At 35.0% G+C, this 18,894-nt stretch overlaps 1 long non-coding RNA gene across 1 annotated transcript; it reads left to right on the top strand.

The window, feature by feature from the left end:
* The first annotated feature begins 2,948 nt into the window (after window positions 1-2,948).
* Window positions 2,949-17,233, top strand: LOC149783805 (uncharacterized). The gene is made up of 5 exons (XR_016413674.1): window positions 2,949-5,281; window positions 10,543-10,563; window positions 10,712-10,732; window positions 11,654-11,674; window positions 17,210-17,233. It is a non-coding gene; the product is annotated as an uncharacterized LOC149783805 (long non-coding RNA).
* Window positions 17,234-18,894: the final 1,661 nt, after the last annotated feature.

The raw sequence follows: 18,894 nt of genomic DNA, 5'->3' as shown, positions 1-18,894 counted from the left end.
AATGTCGTGCTTATGTTTTGCTTTTCTTAATTTATATTCGAGGGAAATGCTAAGGTTTTGCTTGTAGCTTCGTTGTGACTGTACTTTCTGTTTGCCGCTTTTTACTCTTTCGAAATTCTGGCATATGATATAAATATTGATACTGTTCAAACAGTTGTACCATATTCAGCTTGTATCGTGTATATTTATTCTTTTTCATACTTACTGCATTTGTCCGAATACTGTTTATTTACCTATACCAAAGTGTTATCACGGTGATATAAATCAGCCCTAATAATGTTATAGTAATTTTGAATGTCAAATATCGCATTATATGTATGGTTTTCAAAGACATGAATGTTATTTTCTACATATGTCTATGCTAAAATACAACTTTATCAAAAGTTAATCCAAGATGATTTTGGAGAGTTGATCTTCCTAGCAAACGTGTGATTAATTACATATAGTGGGTGATATCCCTTTGATATTTTTCGGTTAAGGTCATTGACATGGTTTTTTTTGGAATTAGATCTACTAATATCCGATGGTCCCCAACAAATTGATCATAGCTAGTGATGTATCTCCACAGTCACTAATAAGGAAATAATCTTATATTTCAATGAGGTGAAAGAATCGTTAATATATATTAAAAATAATCGTTGACGCAGATTAACCGTGACATGTGAATATTTGATATGTTTCATTCTTACGTTGGTGTGTGTGTGTGTGTGATCAGGATTTTTAACGTAGCTTTAACAATTTTTCAGTCATATCGCTGCGATGTCTGCAGTGTGGCAGTTTATAGTGATGTCTAGCACTGGGGCATCATGTCGCAGACACGTAGCATGATGTTCCACCCAGCCACATTATCCTGACACCAGCCGACCAGTCCTAACACTAACCTCTTAATGTTGAGCGCCAAGCGAGGTAGCTGAAGACTTGGCCGGGGTTCGAACCAACGACCACCCGCTTCCGAGGCGGACGCTCTCACCACTAGGCGATCGGAGCGGTCTTCTTACAATGGATTCCTGATAGACTTTAATCATGTTATCTATTATAATAGGTCAAAGTATTGTATTAAATATGAAATGCAGTATTATATCCCATTAATTATGTTACTGTTGTACTGAGTCCATACCTTTAAGTGACTGACATAACCAAGAGCTGAGTAAAGCATAGGTGAAAGCGTATGTGTGTGTGTGTGTGTGTGTGTGTGTGAGAGAGAGAGAGAGAGATTTGGATTTTTAACGTAGCTTTAACGATTATTTAGTCATATCGCTTTAATTTCTGCAGTGTGGCAGTTTAAAGTAAAGTCTCTTACTGGGATATCATGCCGCAGACATGTAGCATCCTGTCCAACCCAGTCACATTATACTGACACCAGACCGACCAGTCCTAATACCTACCTCTTAATGCTGAGCATCGAGCGAAGCAGCTGTTAGTACCATTTTAGAAGTCTTTTGTATGACTTGTTCGGGGTTCGAACCCGCGACCTACCGCACCCTAGGCGGACTCTCTATCCACTAAGCCACCGGAGCGGTTCGAATAGGTGAAAGCACCAAGAACGCTCTAATCTTGGAAGAAAATCCAAGATGTTTGATACGAAGTTGTTATATTAAAAGTTGTATTACTCTGGTATTAATATTCTCTACGAGCATCACTTTCTTGTATTTTGAATTCCTTGAAGCAAGAGCTTAAGGTGTACTCTAATTATAGTGCATCTAATGGAACAGCACTAATTGTATGATTTTTATTTCTTTCAGCTCTGGGTAAGTATACGTACATCACGACGTTACGTAAGTAAATGTACTTGATAATTTCAGAAGTTATACTTTCATTGTAACAAAGCGGTTATTGTTGTTGTTACGGGGTTTAACGCCATTTTTCAGCACATGATACATGGCGGCCAGTATAACTGGTGGAAGAAGAACCAGTGAAAATCCCGCGAAAAACAATCGACCCACAGGAAGGTACTGGCAATCTTTCTCAGGGACCCACATAGACCGAGTCCGAGACTCGTACCCGTGCAGAAATAGGTGAGACGTCAGTGGCAATAGTAGAAACACAATGTTTGCCTCCTCTCATATCAAATGAGTACATACGTACTAGATGGCAATCCGTGGTATACAAACGTTTATTTTATCTTTATAATTATATCCTCAATTTTAGTAGCCTGAAGTTAAGTGGTGATTAGTAAAAATGACAAACTAAACCATTTTATGTGAGAATCCAAATGAATGTCAAAATTGAACCCCAACTTTCCAAAACACTTTTTTATATTAAGTATGATCATCATTAACATGCATAAATATATGCACATAACATACAATGACAAGGGATTAAACTGGAATAAACATGTAAGGTGCACATGGAGGGACATACTTAATTTGGATCTTATGCTAGGGCAATAATCAATCCTACTGTATTTGGAAATGCTTCTACCAGCAAGTGTGTGCATGTGTAAACAATGTACACATCAGTAGAGGATGATGCAGATTAGTGCCTGATGTAAACTGAATCTCAGTATCATCGATTAACTTACACCATTAAACAAAGACAGAAGAAGGCTTGATAAAATGCTTTTGTTTGAATATGCGGAAATAATATCGTCAAGTAGGTTTGAAAATCTTTCCTTCGTAGTCTAACGAGATACGAACACAAATCCGATGGTGATTAAGTGATAGAAGTATGACATCATGAATACAATCATAAATGTTTTGTGTGAGTGTGTGTGTGTGTAAGAGTGTGTGTGTACGTGTTAGACAGCGTGTGTGTGTATGTAAGAGTGTGTGTGTGCGTGTTAGAGAGAGAGAGAGAGAAGAACCATCTATGAAATCGAATTCTCGTTCTTCATGCTTTTATTGGATGTGATTTTGTCTTAGCAGCTTTTAGTTCCTTTTATTAAATGACTATTAAGAAGTCACATGACTTTTTGCCTCATTAAAAATAACCAAATATATAATCTAACAAGTTCCTTAGAATTGTTATTTGCAACATACCATATTTTAAGTTTTTAACCGAACGTAATGTTGGTGAGTGTGAATATAAAATAGAAACTTGATTTTTTAACAAAAAAAACAGAACTTCATTCTGATTTAATTGCGTTTAAATGGCAAGAAATATATTATCTGAGGTATCTCTGTATATCACGATAGCGCCTTGATTCAATAATTATGTGAGGTATGTGCAGATTTGCTATATATTTTCATCTTAAAGTTAACCGCTATTATGTCCAGAAAACCCTAGAAACCAGAAATAACTTTGTACTTGTATTGATAGTCTAACCGGACAGACGCATTGATACATGGATAGTCTGGTTCGCCAGATGATGTTATGTTTGATTAAGTGATACATTTCATAATTTACTTTTAGCCCAATTAAGCTTCAGTCATAATTTAACGAAACCATTCTTCGCCATAAAAGCGTACGTTTTACACGTAATGCTTCGTTGCTTAGAACGTTTTATTCTTTGATTTTGATATAACTCAGATTTGACGTTGTTTTCTTTATTAAAGACGGCTTAACAATATTAACGCAATACAATTTTTTTGTTAACAATCAATGGTATTATACCTTGTTGTCGATATAAATAAGTCAAACTTAAAGATGTTCATTTTCAGGCAGAGTTTGAACGAATCGGTTCAAAATTGTTTCTTTCACAATATCCTTAACTTCTGTTGAGCATGCAAAGTTAGGTCTTTTTGAATAGTCAATATTGTTGAATAACGTACCAGTTTTACTGACTGATAAACGCATATTTTATATCAACGAGCATCACATGAATAGTCCAAACAAAGCACATTTTACAAAACGTTTATGAGACAGATACGAACTACCATTTGGAAAAAAATAATTTCTAAATGATTGAACGAGGTAACTATGTCTAATTGGATTGAGGACAAAATGTATAATTTTCAGTTGTATTTATGTCTGCAAAGATTTAATTGATTGCTGACCGATTTTATCGAAACTCAGTTCGATGCAGTTAGGTCACGTTAAATATAAATTTAGTGGGTATAAAAGTAATTTTGACATTTATCAATACGCAGTGCAGTTTATTCTCCGAAATTATCTTTCATTTTCTAGCAGTATTGAAAGCGTACATTCAGCCTATTATTAGGTTTCCCTTTCGGAATCCAGATTCAGTACGTGCATTGATTTCATTTCAGTCGACCATCTGTTTAATTTTGAGAGGCTGATTTTATCTAGTACATCTAGGAATATGAGTGTTCATTGTTTGTACCGACGATGGCAATAATGATATCATATGAGATTACCTGAATATATACGAATCATTATCATTATACATGTTAGAGAAATTTATATCGTTCTCTGTGGAGATTCAAAACATGGTCCGTTGGAAAACTGCTCCCATCGCCTTGCTAAAAGTACGGACCCCTATACCATCTCGATCATTTACACATCATCAAAAAAGGATGTCACAGAGTCGGTGGCATAGGCATCCGCGCGTAGCATACACCCACTAGTAATTCTTTTCTTTTATTACAAGAAAACAAATAGAACATTATATAACGTTTTTCTGGAAAGATAACGTACCGGACCTGTCTAGGTTGATTTATTTAGATTCGTTGGACAAGACGGCATTAGTAACGTTTGTTACACTTTACAAGGTTTTGCTTCAATCCAGTGGAACTTGCCTTTACTTCGGGTACTTACCATAGTGGACGTATAACACGTATTGAATTACGTGATGGCAAATGACTTGAACATATTTTACAAATAGGAGAGGGGCCCCATCTATACAAGTTCTCTCAAACTGTCGCCTTTACCAATCACAGCTATCTCATCTTTGTGCTTGCGGGTTTGGGTCTCGGGCTTGGTCAATGTGGTTATGTGAGAAACATTACGAGTAAAGTCCCGTGGGTGGGTAATTCGTACTGTGATTTTCCCGTGTTCTTCCTCCGCCAGTTATAATCGCCGCTATATATAGCCTGTTCTGCGCTGTGAAATGGCCTTTAACCCCAAAACATCATCATCGTCAACAACAGCAACAATAATGAGACAGATTGCAGAGACGAACATATGCTGATTATTATCTTTCTTGGATAAGTAATGAAAAAAAACCAAGCATTTAAATATAGGACAACATTAACAATAAATTAGTTAAAACAACATCTATTGTTGTTGAATACTCATTCGAGGAAATGACATACACTGTATTTGTATTTTTATTATATATGTGTCCTTGCCGTTCTTTCGAAACTAAATATGAAATGCATATTTAGCCGCTTCTAATATAATCTTTATCATGTTCTTTTAGAAGGATTGGCGCAAACGACAAGTAAGTACTAATTTATCAGAAACAACGAGTTTACTACCAGTATATAAAAACTGTTATGTATAAACAAGTTATGTATTTTATGACATTTTAAATGATATATTAGACACGTACTTCTGTTGAAAACAAACTTGAAAAAATATATTTTGTTTTACCTCAAATTATAATGTTTTCAGTTCTTTTCTCATGTATTTTATGATCTTATTTCTTATCAACCTTTCGATAACACCATTTTTGATGACATTATGGTATCACCTCATTTATTGCATTTATTATCATTTCATTTAGGATGAAACGTCGATAACAGCATTTAAAACAGATTAGTGTCAATAAAAGATGTTAGTCTCTTTGGCGCAATGGTAATGAAATGGCATATGTCTTTGAAAACAAAAGGAATCAAATGTGAGATTGACGAAGTTGCAAGGGATTCTGGAACCTAGTTAAGATACTCTTCGATGCAAATGATGCTAAAACATTCGACCAGATTACGAAATATAGCATATGTAACAGTCAGCTTGGGGAGGTTCGGCCTCCAAGTCACTCCAGTATTGCAAGAAGAAACCAGTTGAAGCCCACAATCACTGTACCGTTCATCTACGTACCAGCCCAGACCAAACGATGGCGTCAGTAATATTTAACAATATCCAAGGCTACATCGTGTGTTTCCTGATAGGGGTATTATATTTGCTTGAACAGCGGCTATTTGCACGATAACCCAATTGAGTCGTATATGACAGCCTCAGTGGGATAGCTCTATCCAATAGCCTTGAGAAACTAGAGTCCAGTCTCTCTAAAGAAGCATTACATATACAGTACGTAACGTTGAATTTCTCACCAAAAAGGGGTTTCTACCTATACGAGGATACGAGTGGCTGAAACATGTTCGAAAAGATGCATATCACCCCATATGAAGACGTTTCATGCCCGATTATATGTACATGAGTTGTGTGGAAGCACGCTCTAAAACTTTCGCGAACGTTTGGAGTCAGCCCTAGATTACTACCGTGAATAATACATGTACAATAGTGTAATACTGTCAAGACTTTCGTGCCAGTTGCATTGATATATATAGCCTGGATCATGCACACTAATTCTCATCCTTGAGGAGGCGCTGGTATGCTTTCTTAAAAACAACGGGTGCGTGCGAAATTTGACTGCTAATGTATATGAACATGCCTCTGTTTCTGGAAAATGTGATGCGAATTGGAGTATCAATGATCAATAAACCACGTGCTAAGGCAATTAATCCGATGTGTCCTAAACACGACCCAGCCAAACTCACCAGTTGGATTACCTACTTTAAACTAACAACCTATAGAGATAATTCATGATCCGGAGACTTCCGGCTGGATGATTTCACTGGGAAGAGGACAAGCCCATAACTGAATTTGGGGCATACAATTGTGCACTTTGATGTTCAGTTCAAGGATGATCTTTGAAATTGACATTGAATACCCGACATAGATCCACAATGTTCACAGGGACCTTACATTAGCAGCTGAAAATATGACCATGTCAGAAGAGTGACTTTCTGAGTATCTTCACATTTTGGTAAAGAGTCTGACCAGAAAATACGTTGACACTACATAGCTAATACCAGACCTATGCAAAATAGATAGCTACGTAAAACGTTTAACCGACTCAGATGAATCGATTTTTTGTAATGTTACAGCCTTTCGCGCCTTTAATGATGCTACTGGTCATATCTATGGACCTGTAGGGGCAGCTGTCATACTTCCCGTTTGAAAATGGCAGCTTCATGTTGACTGCATTACATACCAACATTGCTATTATAGCGGAGTTTGACTGTTGATCATAATACCAAGGTGCATTTATTTATAACGATTGGGACGCCTCTTTCGAAACGTGGCAGGCTCGATACTTGTCTTACTACACAGAACCGTGAAGAGAGTTGTGATGTCGTACAATAGTTATCAGGGGATGGTACACGCAAGTGAGGATGACCGAGTGTGTCAAAACTATCTTCGACGTCTTCCGTCGTTGAGTTATTATATGTATCCTTCAATGTTTCCCATGAAGGTGGTGAGTGAGTATGTCTACATAAGGTTAGGCGCGATGTATGCCAGCCAGATCGGAATGATAAGAACTCGCCTAACTTTGAAATATTTATCTCAACTATAAGAGAAGACGAGAGTTCAGAACATCAGATTCGCGATGTTCATCTAGGTTGCACCTTCAGTCATCTATGCCGGGAGGTTTACTTGGTACGTTCTGCTCTCCCATCTCATCATAAGAATGTCAATGATGATCCTCATTCATCATGGTCGTTCATCCACACCTCCATCGACACTTCCTCGGCCGGTTGGTATAATATTCTCGGAGTTGTGCGTTGTATATAATCTCTTCTTGTGTAGTACGCTAGTCATGCACTTTCTATTCCTCTAGATCGTTTACAAGAGTCTCGTCTAATAGTTTTGTTATATAAGCTTGATCATCCTAATGCACTCAGCGTGATGCATGCACCATGGGAGGGGTAGCGTGTAGGAAAGAAAAGAATGGGTATCCTAGAGCCCGAAGTATGCAATAGTTTGGATACATGTATCATTGACTTTACAATACAAAACACAAAACAGAGAATATATCTGTCTCAGACCCCCATTTTACATTTTTTCTCACCTGCAGACTGCTTCAACCTGCCACTTGCACAGGAAATCGTCCCCTCACGAGGTCGACTGAGAGTTTACAGTACATTCCATTGTGGACACTAGATAAATAATCGTGCAACAACAATTTAGCATTTCCTCCCCAGGACCGTTAGATAAAATGCGTACTGATCATTTTTGTTCAAGCTTTCATATCTTTGTGAAATTGTGATTGTAACAGCCTTGGCTATAGTTTTTTTTATAGGTATGTACTCTGTTCACGAGAAAGATAAGTTTAACAGCAATATTAATAGTTCATGACCTTCTAATGGAAACTCGCAGGTCATTTCGAAGAAGTACGATATCACAAAGGACACCTACGACTCAATTAAAGGTGTTAAAAATGCAGGAGCGGAAAGTCCTCTTTGGCGTCAAAGTTTTAATCTTGCAATGGAGCTAAAAAGCAGGTTTATCGTTGCAGTTAATGTACCTGCTTTTATAGACACTATACGGCTTAACGAGCGTTTCTTGCCACACCCAAATCTTTCAAGAACCTCGAGTGGTCCTAGGTCCTTCAGCTAGCAATCTAACTAGTTACATTTTGCCATTTTGTTATGTCGAAGGAAGCATATATTTTGTTCGACTCAGCCCAAATAGTTTTTCTATGACGTCTTTTTGTGTCATACTCGTCATGACAGTGTTTAGAAAACATATGCCTAGCACGATAGACCAGAACCCTTGTGACTTATTAGCCCTAGATAGATACAGTGTTTTAAAAGTGAGATAAATGAGGGCGAGACAGTGAGAAGAAAAGCGGTCATGGTGGAGGAAGGGAGACAAAGAGAGAATGGAGAAAGGATGTGATAGATGGCATTAGTGCTAGTTTATGGATCATACTAAATTATTTCCGATAAACTTAATGTAACTTCATTAAAGAATGAAACTAATTTTATCATCCGAGTACCATACAAATCAGACATCCTTCAATTCAGTTGTATTTAAGATTTTGTTTTTAAGCCGGAAAAGAGGTGTTTATATGGTATATATAAAATCAGATGATACTGTGAGAAAATATTGCTGAACCTGAGCTTTAATATGTGTTGGAGCAAATTTCTCTTTCTGTCTACCTATGTACAGAAAATAACCGAATATAGGTATACTCAAGTTGACGGAATATGAAATTTTGTACTTTAAATAATTTTTCATGTTTAAATGGAACTAAATGATCATGTTACGTATAGCGGATTTAATTCATATTTATTTTAATTAATTATTTGTCAGTTTTAAATTTTTATTCTATTATGTGCTATTATAATGTAAATTTATTCACTGGAGATAATATTTTTCCAGAAAATCGGTTGACCTTAATCATTCTTTCATAAACACCAGGTATTGGCCTAGATACTGACCTTGATTCAAAATTAGTATACAAAGTTTATTTTCATTTTAAAATGATTAGTTGTTGTCAATGTTATGATGGGGCTTTGGGTTTAAGATGTAAACAACTTTTATTAATTTTTATTTCTTAGAGAAAATGATTGGTTTTCGTCGGGTCATTTTTGGTGTACGTGACATAAACACGATCACGTGACCCCCCTTTGATTTCGCAATTATGGTTTTTCCATAACTACGTATTTGTTAGTCTTAATAGGGATTTGTACAGAGAGATTTCTCAGTTTTCGGGCTTTTACACTTGGTATCAAGTTGTTTTCTTTGTTGTAGCCAGATTCTGAGTTAATTATCTTCAGATCATTTGGATTTCAAAAGGATTAGTTCTTTATTCTCTGGAAATATTTGAAGAGTGCTCATATAGAATTTATGGAAAGACATTGCTTACAAACTTTATTCTGATTTCAAACACAGGAGTGTTATTTACAAGGAACTATAAACGACAACATTGTATAGGATACGGCTGACGTCATCGCCTTCCATCTTTCATTCTTCGTCGGGACTCGAACTTGAATTTAGTAGAACATTTTATTAGAAGGACATTTGCAATTTAATTCGTGGACTATTCTTGGATTATTTTTGGATTTGATTCTTGAAACCGTAAGTTCTTAATTTTTCATTTTTACAGAATTTTTCCAGGGAAATAAATTATTTGTTAAATTTTAAAAAGCTTGTTGTTTTCACTCTTTCTGTGTTACTGTTTATTCACGTGCCTAAACACGTAACAATCAGCATTGGATATTAATGCCATGCATACATTAATATTATTATTATTCCGAAAATCATCAGCTAAAGTAACATCATCAGCCTCAAATTATCATAACGCTTGATTTGCTACAAAATTAATTGGTGCCATAGAGTACTTCAACATTACAATTTCTTTTCCGAGTTTGTGGCCCTAAAACTCAAATATTTTAAGGGCTTTGGAATCAGATAGCAATGCATTTTGAAGTTATATTTTCAATCATGCGATGTTTACTCATAAATATTTTAGCACATCCAAGAACTAAATGTATAATCAGTGCATTATAGATTGAAGTTTAATGTCATCATCTTACAAACCAATAAAAAAGCGGTGCTTAATGTAGGCATATAGTCAAGTTTGTTATTTGCGAATATGAATATGCGCGTGTGTTCCTTTGAAAATAAATAAAACAAATAAGCGAAGTTGATTTCACAATTGCTAATATGGCGTTTATTATATTCTTTCAGGAAGAAAGAAGGAAAGAAGGGGTAAGTACTAACATGTGCACTCTCAACTAATAGGTAAAAACTATGTATAATATACGGTTGTCGTGTCATTTATAATACAACCACATATACTATAATAAGCGTAGTTGATTTCTCTGTTTCTAATATCACTTTTTCTGTGTTCTTTCAGGAAGAAAGGAGGAAAAAGTGGGTAAGTACAAACATCGGTGCTCTGAGGCAATAATTACCAATGGGGCCTCTTAGCCAATAAATACCAACGTGTAGTCTCAATGAATATGAAAGAATATGAACTAAAACGTTATACAGTTGTTATGTGACTTGTACGACTTCCACATATACTGAAATACATATATATCGGAATTAATTCATTGTTTACCACTGTATACAGGAATAATTTCATTGTTCAAGCTCTTATATTATTATTAAGTATCACATCTCACTGAAAACATTGTTTGATTCAAGCAACTGCGGATGAATGTCATAAGACAAGTGTATCTAAAACTAATCCATGATTATTTTCACACCTGTCTATGTTACATTGGTGGAACGATGCTTGGAAAATTGTTTTCTTTTGGCAGTGTGATATAAACTACTGTTACGTGTTAGGTGAATTTTTTAAGTGTTTGAACAGAGTACTCTTTCTCAGGGGCAACGATTAATACTTTCAACTATGAGTGATTATTTCATACTTGTAATGGGATAGCTCGGATCGAATTAATGTCAACTATTTAGATAGTGATAATGGATGTATGCTAGGGGAGCATGGATAAATAACGAAATGGCAGTTTTATATTTTTCGCAGCTATAATATAGCTATATTTTAAAATTTAGAGATCATTACATTTACAGTTATTTAGTCTATTCCTAATAAATGGTAGAATTAGATTCGATAGTTTTTATCAAATAGGACACTTTATTTAGCTACGGAACAATTAAGCATCCAATACATATATGATATTTTTATTGCGAAAATCCCAGTAAACTATGCATACTGAAAAAGAACGGTTTGGTCGCGATTTAAATATGCGGATGCATGTGTACACTGTTCTAAAACCAAACAAGCAACAATTATGATGCCGTTTATAGTACCGAGATTGTCATATTCTTTCAGGACGAATATTTCAAGAAATATGTAAGTATCAGTATCTCAAAATATTAGTAACGAATCACATGTTATCTACTTTTAAGAATTTGGGCATCATATTAAAAGACACGTACATTAGTATAAAGGTATATATCGGATGTACTTGTTATTCTGTGACAAATTACAATGACTATTGATTCATTTAGGGCATATGTTATAATTTAATTAGGTTCCAGTCTCAATATCACAGTTTTAGATGACAATAGGTTATCATAATGGTTTGTCATTAGTGCGTATTGAAACTTCCATGTATCTTATTTCACTGGTAGAAGAACAATAACGTATATATCTACTACGGAAGGAAGAAGACGTATATTGTTACTATATATTAGAAACAATAACATTCGTATGAGGTACACAATAGACTGAGGGTTTGCGTACAAATGGTAAAGAATGGACCAGCGTGTCGTCTGTATTGCCGTGTGTGCGTGTGTGCTTATATATTACTTTGGGTGTGACATTAATCATAATTCAGAAGTCCTTCGCGAGTTTAATGGGTACACTGCTATATGAACTGTGTTCAATCCGAAGCTATCATAATACTAATCATTATCAAAACACCTATTTTGAAAACATGAATACGACATTGAAACCAATTCAATCTTGAAAAATGTTTTGCTAATGCACGTCGAAACAATGAGATTCAGTATCTTTTACCACTTAATCCTGTGAGTCGTGTTTGACTGTATCTGCGAACATAATCTGACCTACCAGAAACATTTATTATTTCATTCCAGTTTTGAATATTTTTTTGGGTTAGATGTTGCGATAGCAAAAGCATAGGAGCATAGGAGCATTTTATATGCCATGTTTATTCAAAGTATATGCATGTTCTAATTAATCTATATGCATGTTCTAATTAACCTACAATGATGTTGAACTACATAGTCCAATTTATAGCGCCAGATGAAGTACCACTTCCTGCCTGAGAATTTAAAATACCTGAGCTGGAATAGTTTCCCATATAAGAAATATTCACCAATATTTAAGCTTTAAACATTTTATATTGATAATCAAGCACATTTTAATTTATTCTATAGATCGGTTAATCAGTGTTTTGAATGTTTTTAATCTAATAAATTTTTCTAACATAATTTAATATAAAGCAATGTTATGCCTTCCGCTTTGCATTAACCCCAAACAAGGAATGAGTGTAAAATAATTGATCCAACCAGTGTATCAAATAGCTCACACTTAATAATGAATTTTTATATACCTCTTCAAAGGGCATAATAGTTAGAAAAATAATTGCGTAGTCGACAACACGATATACAACATATACAGACTGACATGCAAAGATAGTATTTTATTTTGTATTTCATCTACCGAATTGATCTAGTACTTGGTCTGCATATCAATCACCAGACATATCGCCAAAAACACTATTTACTTGTCGAACATTTATAATGTATATTAGAATATTAGAAATCAAAAGTGCTATCTGAAATTATATTCTGCTTCATAGTAGTAATGAGATGTACAAAACCATGTTCGGATTTCCAACTCTTAGTTTTCGAATGGTCTCCAAGTTCACTTAACCTGCAGCAGCCAGAGACATTGCTTTGTGCGGGTTTCCAATAAGGTCTATCCAGCTAATGGCGTTGCGGTAACGGTGGCAGACGCGATTTTTCTCGTTGTATTTGTTGTTCGGATAACAGTAAGACTTAGAACTTTATCCACATTGGCCCCTTTTCGCCGTCTGCAATAAGGAATAAATTTGAAAGCATGTGGCCTTATTTTCTCGTATTTTCATTCAAATAAAAGGCACTGACTGTATACGTTTTGTTTTGGCGTTCTAACTCTCTGTCACCTCGAAGGAAACTTCGATGCTTCTAAAGTCAAGTTTGACCAGGTGCTATCGATACTTGTCTACCCGATTCAAATTATCGTATGCCGAGTTTACATCTGACGGAGATCCGACCATAAGCATACGGAAGCGTACAAACACTCATCCAGATTCATAAGGAAAGTAATAGCCCATACGACTTAGGAATTTTTCTTGCCTGGAACGATACTTCAGCTGCACAATACGACAAGGCTACATTATAAGACGTATATTTATCTAAGTGCACCAGAAAGAGGCTCTAGCGCATTTGGCATCATGGAACTAACTAAGTGTCAAGTCATGTTATTTTTTACTACCAGGATCAGAACATATTGCACAGCTCTACGCATCGGAACACAAACTGACCGTGGTGCTGGAATATGATGTATAACCCTGTGCCTATGAGCTGGAACTGTCCGTAACGTAACTAGCAAAAACAGAACTTTGAATCAATCATATTATTCCAAATTCGTAAGAAATGTGCACAGTGCGCTTTAAAAATGTATTTTACAAATCCAAACTAGTTACCAGACATATTGACGGTGCTGTCTATGGACCGAAGGTTGTAACGAATTCTTTTAATAGTCCTCATAGCTAATACTCATTTAGACTCCAATAATATGTAAGCGAAATTCACATTCGATGGTTCAGCTTACGGATGTGTGCGATTAAGTGTGAAAACCGTTCACTTTATGGAATTACTAAATGAACTTAATGTTCCTAGATAATTGCACAAAAATACAAATAGCACAGTACAATTCAAGATTGTATATACAATCATATTTACTAAAGTTGCCTATCCTTGGACAATAGCCAGTCAGCAAAGAAACGTCTTCTTTACTAATCCACGTGATAGTGGTTTAATTATGTTCGTTTTGCCGTTCAGTAATAGATCATGCAAAATATATTATTGCTTTAATAGACATGAATTCTTGAAAATGTTTCACAATCTCAATCACGTGTTCCGTAGCGTCTTTTTTGTTTTGAGACAAGAGTTATTGAAATTACATGATGTTAGATAATAAGTTGACACAGTGAATTGCCGTCCTATCAATGCGTGTTTTAAAAGTGTGAGATAAGATCCTAATTATTTGCAATAATCTCATCTTGACTTTCAGCCAGTCGAAAGTTAGAACGGCGTGGACCGATAACTCTTGAATATTATTTTAAAGACGTGCATGCATGAAGGTAGTCAACTAAATTCATCAAAATGCAGAAAGCACACTCACGAAAATCTGGATAATTTTTAAATCTGCAATTACCGCCATACAACCCTGATGTTTTAAATAAATGAAGTGATCTCCGCCTACCGAGGGCAATCAAGTGATTTTTGTTTTCACAATTTTCATATTAATTGTTACAAACATCACGATCGCGTGGATCTCAATTCTTATGAAAAATGCGTTAGTCACGATTATTTATATTTTAACTTTTGTAACTGCTTTAATCACAAGTAGTTTAAATTTTGTCTCAATTTCTACACTTAAATTTTAAAAGTTACTTCTTTAGAAATCGTAACTTACACTACACTTTGCCTTCACTGACGTCACATTTTATTTTCTGATGTGGATTTTTGTTTCCAGCAACACCACTTTGGCATTGTTATCTTTATCACATTTAATACTAAAAGAATAAAGATGTGTGTCCCGGTAACCTCACAGTGATTGGACCAGAATAATTGGTGCTACGTTACATCACTGAATATACCAAATCACACACACACACACACACACACACACACACGCGCACACACACACACACACACCACCATATCAGCAACATAGACAAATTCAGCTACAATGATCTCCATGCATGTGGATGGAGATTCATTTTACAAAATCTTTCGCTGGCAGCACTTGTCACCAGAAAACCACTCCGAAATTCTTTGTATATTTAACAATTTGACATTGCTATTTTGATAATTTTGTATAATGTATTTGTGATATGATTACAGACTTACGATTATTATTTTGTTAATTTCCAAATTTTAAGGTTTAAGGATCGCGTAATTCAGTCAGGAACCACGATGGTTAATTAATTGGTACTTAATATTAATTACACGTTATTGGTTGTATGATGCGGACAATCTGAGAGCTAAGTGCCTTTTCCCGTTTCTGCTACGCGACTATCGAAACCACAACTCTTGGCGTACGTGAGGAAAGCTCTACTAGGTGAGATATCACGGCCAGCTGAAATTTGATTGATTGATTGGTTGGTCACACATCAGTTTTCAGCAAAGGAAAGTGATATTCGGATGATAATGAAGCTATTTTGGTGTATACTTGATCACGTTCGAACACTGAGATTGTTACAATGAATATTCATCAAAACTGCAATTACTACCTGTTTAACATTTGCACAAATTAATCCCACAGCGATAAATTATATAAATTCATGACAGTGGCTCCTTGTATCTCTTGAGCAAGAGACGGTCCCGCAACCGAACGCAACTAGCATCATTTGAGCAAATCAGCAAGTTAAGTACTGGATAATTAATTTTTGTGTACGGAATCGTCCATATCCACAACTTCTAGCTTCTTCAACTTATTTAACCCTTGTATTTGTTCACATAAAGTAGGATATATATGCTTTGTTTTCTATAATAGTTCAGAGTTATAAAGTTTTGGAAGGGAACAAAGACGTAGTAATGCCTAATTTCATCATTGTAAAGTAGATCGTTCATCCTAGAAATAGAACAAATATAACAAACAGTACTCAATGGGCACGCTTGCCTCGATTATTCCACGTATCGGAAACACGATAAAATGCATTGTATTATGATTTAGTTTGATATCACTCTGGAAAAGTATGTTTATACACTGATTGGTTTATTGTTATTTGATATCAAAGATACGCATTATAAATATAGATTTTAGAAGGAGGAATGAGAAAACAGATAGTCGTATCGAACACGTTTACACAAATTTTCAGCAGCTCGTTTTGTTATTTTGCTTTAAAGAAATTAAAGAAAATAGAGACAATGTCTGGCGTTGAAAACAGGAAAACATTATTTATTTGGAACGGCAACACCTATACATTGACCTTTATAAGAATAATTAAGAGAACATTGTTTATGTGGAACGGCACAAATCTCTAAATTGACTGTTATCAGAATAATTTAAAGAATTTAAACATTCTTGGTGGATATTTGCTTATGTATATATGTTTCCAAACTTACCTTTTCTATACAAAAGCTAGGCTGCATATTACACTTTTACTGAAAACAAGCTTCACGTGAATCGAAATCACAAGAAAACTTTACATAGCCAAAGGGAGCACGTAATGTTAATTGAACAAACACAGTAGAAAGATCACATAATGTGATAGGTGTTGTGTGCTATTTTATTTTAATTTTAAAGAAATGCCCCTGCCACCGTGCTATTGAAGGTTGATAGTACTAATTCGTAAATGTCAGTGAATCAGTCGACGCATCGATCTATATGTGTATATGCTGGTGTGTATTTTTTACATAAAAGGTTATCGTAAACATTAGAATCACTCCTAGAACAAAATGCGGAAAGGATGCAATACAGAAATTTGTCTCCGAGACAACCTTCCTGTATTTGGAGCAACAACATACACTGTTATTATATTTGTCATTTTGTTCATGAGTATATACCGTATATATCGTCATTTGAGACAAAATAAAAGAAATGTTTTTCACCGTTTCTAATGTCAGTTTTAATATGCTATTTCAGATACAACAGGAACGAGCAGCAAAAGTAAGTGCACATTCATCTGAAAGGAGATTCCACTCTGAGTTAATAAGTGCAGAATCGGTGTTTTAACGGTCTTATACTGGAATAAATGCCAGTGACAATATCAGTAATATAAAAAGCAGTCTTATGCTGGAGTGAATATCATTGACAATATCTTTAATGTTAACAATACAAGAGGTTTAGGTCATTGAGCCACATCGACCTGTTAATAATCTGTAGTGCTTCCTTTTAACGTTGATTTCATGACAATGACTTGAACAATGTTATATATTCTCTTATTGCAGAATATTTGGTTGTTAAGTAGAAAATGCAATATTATATCGCATTAAAAGCGTACGTGAGTACTGTGTTCCTAATTTTTAATGACTAAGCTTACATAGTATTAGTAAAGAATTAGTGTTTTCAGGTTAAAGCACCATGAACGCTCAAATGTTGGAAGCAAATCTGAATACCAAGTTTTTTGATTAACGTTTCATTGCTTTGACATTACCATTATTACAAAACGCCTCTTTAATTTGTTATGACTTCGGTCTTTCTGCTTTTATTTTGTTATAACATAGCAAAAAGTATGCCCGAATTATGATATCCAAATAATTGTTTTGTTGTGTTTCTTTTCAGTCTGCGGTAAGTGTCTATATTAATCATGAACACGCATCATGACCTCACGTAAGTAAAATTAACTGATCATTTCAAACGCTATACTTGGAACACAACGGGGAGCTTGTTGAGTATTTTGAGGATAAATTGGTCTGGGAATTTGCGCTGTTCCTGTAAATGAAGCGTTATCTCTCTATTTGTATGCAATCTTGCATCTTTACTTGTTTGACAAAACTGATCACACCAGTACGTCTGGTTGTGTCGAATGCTATAAACGGTATCATTGCATTATCTTGTTTCAAATGTGTACAATAAATCTAGAGGGCTATCAATAACGTACATGAGGTGCATAATTCCATCAACATTATAAACAGTAGCACTCGGTTTTGAGCTGGTTATTAAATGAGACAATGATTGTTTCATGCTGAAATATTACATACTCGAATTCAAATGCATAATACAAGTTTTTATTCAAGATCTTTTTTAAAATTCAGCATGAGAAACAATACCAATCATAAAACACATGCATACCAGCACCGGACAAGGCATAAAAGAAAAGTGTTTAATTAGAATAGAGCAATACGGTTTATTTGCTGTATATATTAAACTTCAATCGTGAAAATAATCAATATCATTTTATGTGAAATACCTCTGGATTAATTTTTTACATATGGCAAAATGTACATAGTGGTAAAGGATGCTACAAATAGTGTCTAATTGATGCAGAGGGGCGATGATCTCGGGTAATGCAATAAATGCAATAAAATCTTTTAACAAGTCATACATCAACTGTCTTAGGATCAAATAAATATCATTGGCTTTTATGCTTACCAATGTATGTGATTGAACTGTCCTAAGCATTTTGAAACCTTCTAAATGAAGAGTGATTTTTTGTTTGAATAATTAAGGTAACAACCAATTGACGCAAGTATGGGAGAGCACGATGGACGGTCATATAATGAAAGCTAATCTCAACGTGCCAGACACAGTGTGATTATATTCAAAAATTTATTGCTATGTTGGTATTATTGTCTCGAAACATCCATTTGTACATTGTATGTTTGTTC

This window comes from Sinohyriopsis cumingii, chromosome 14 (genome assembly GCF_028554795.1).
Source record: "Sinohyriopsis cumingii isolate HCF-2022 chromosome 14, ASM2855479v2, whole genome shotgun sequence".
Classification (NCBI taxonomy): Eukaryota; Metazoa; Mollusca; class Bivalvia; order Unionida; family Unionidae; genus Sinohyriopsis; species Sinohyriopsis cumingii.
The sequence above is the reverse complement of the archived record's forward strand: the minus strand, read 5'-3'. Positions and strand labels throughout refer to the sequence as shown.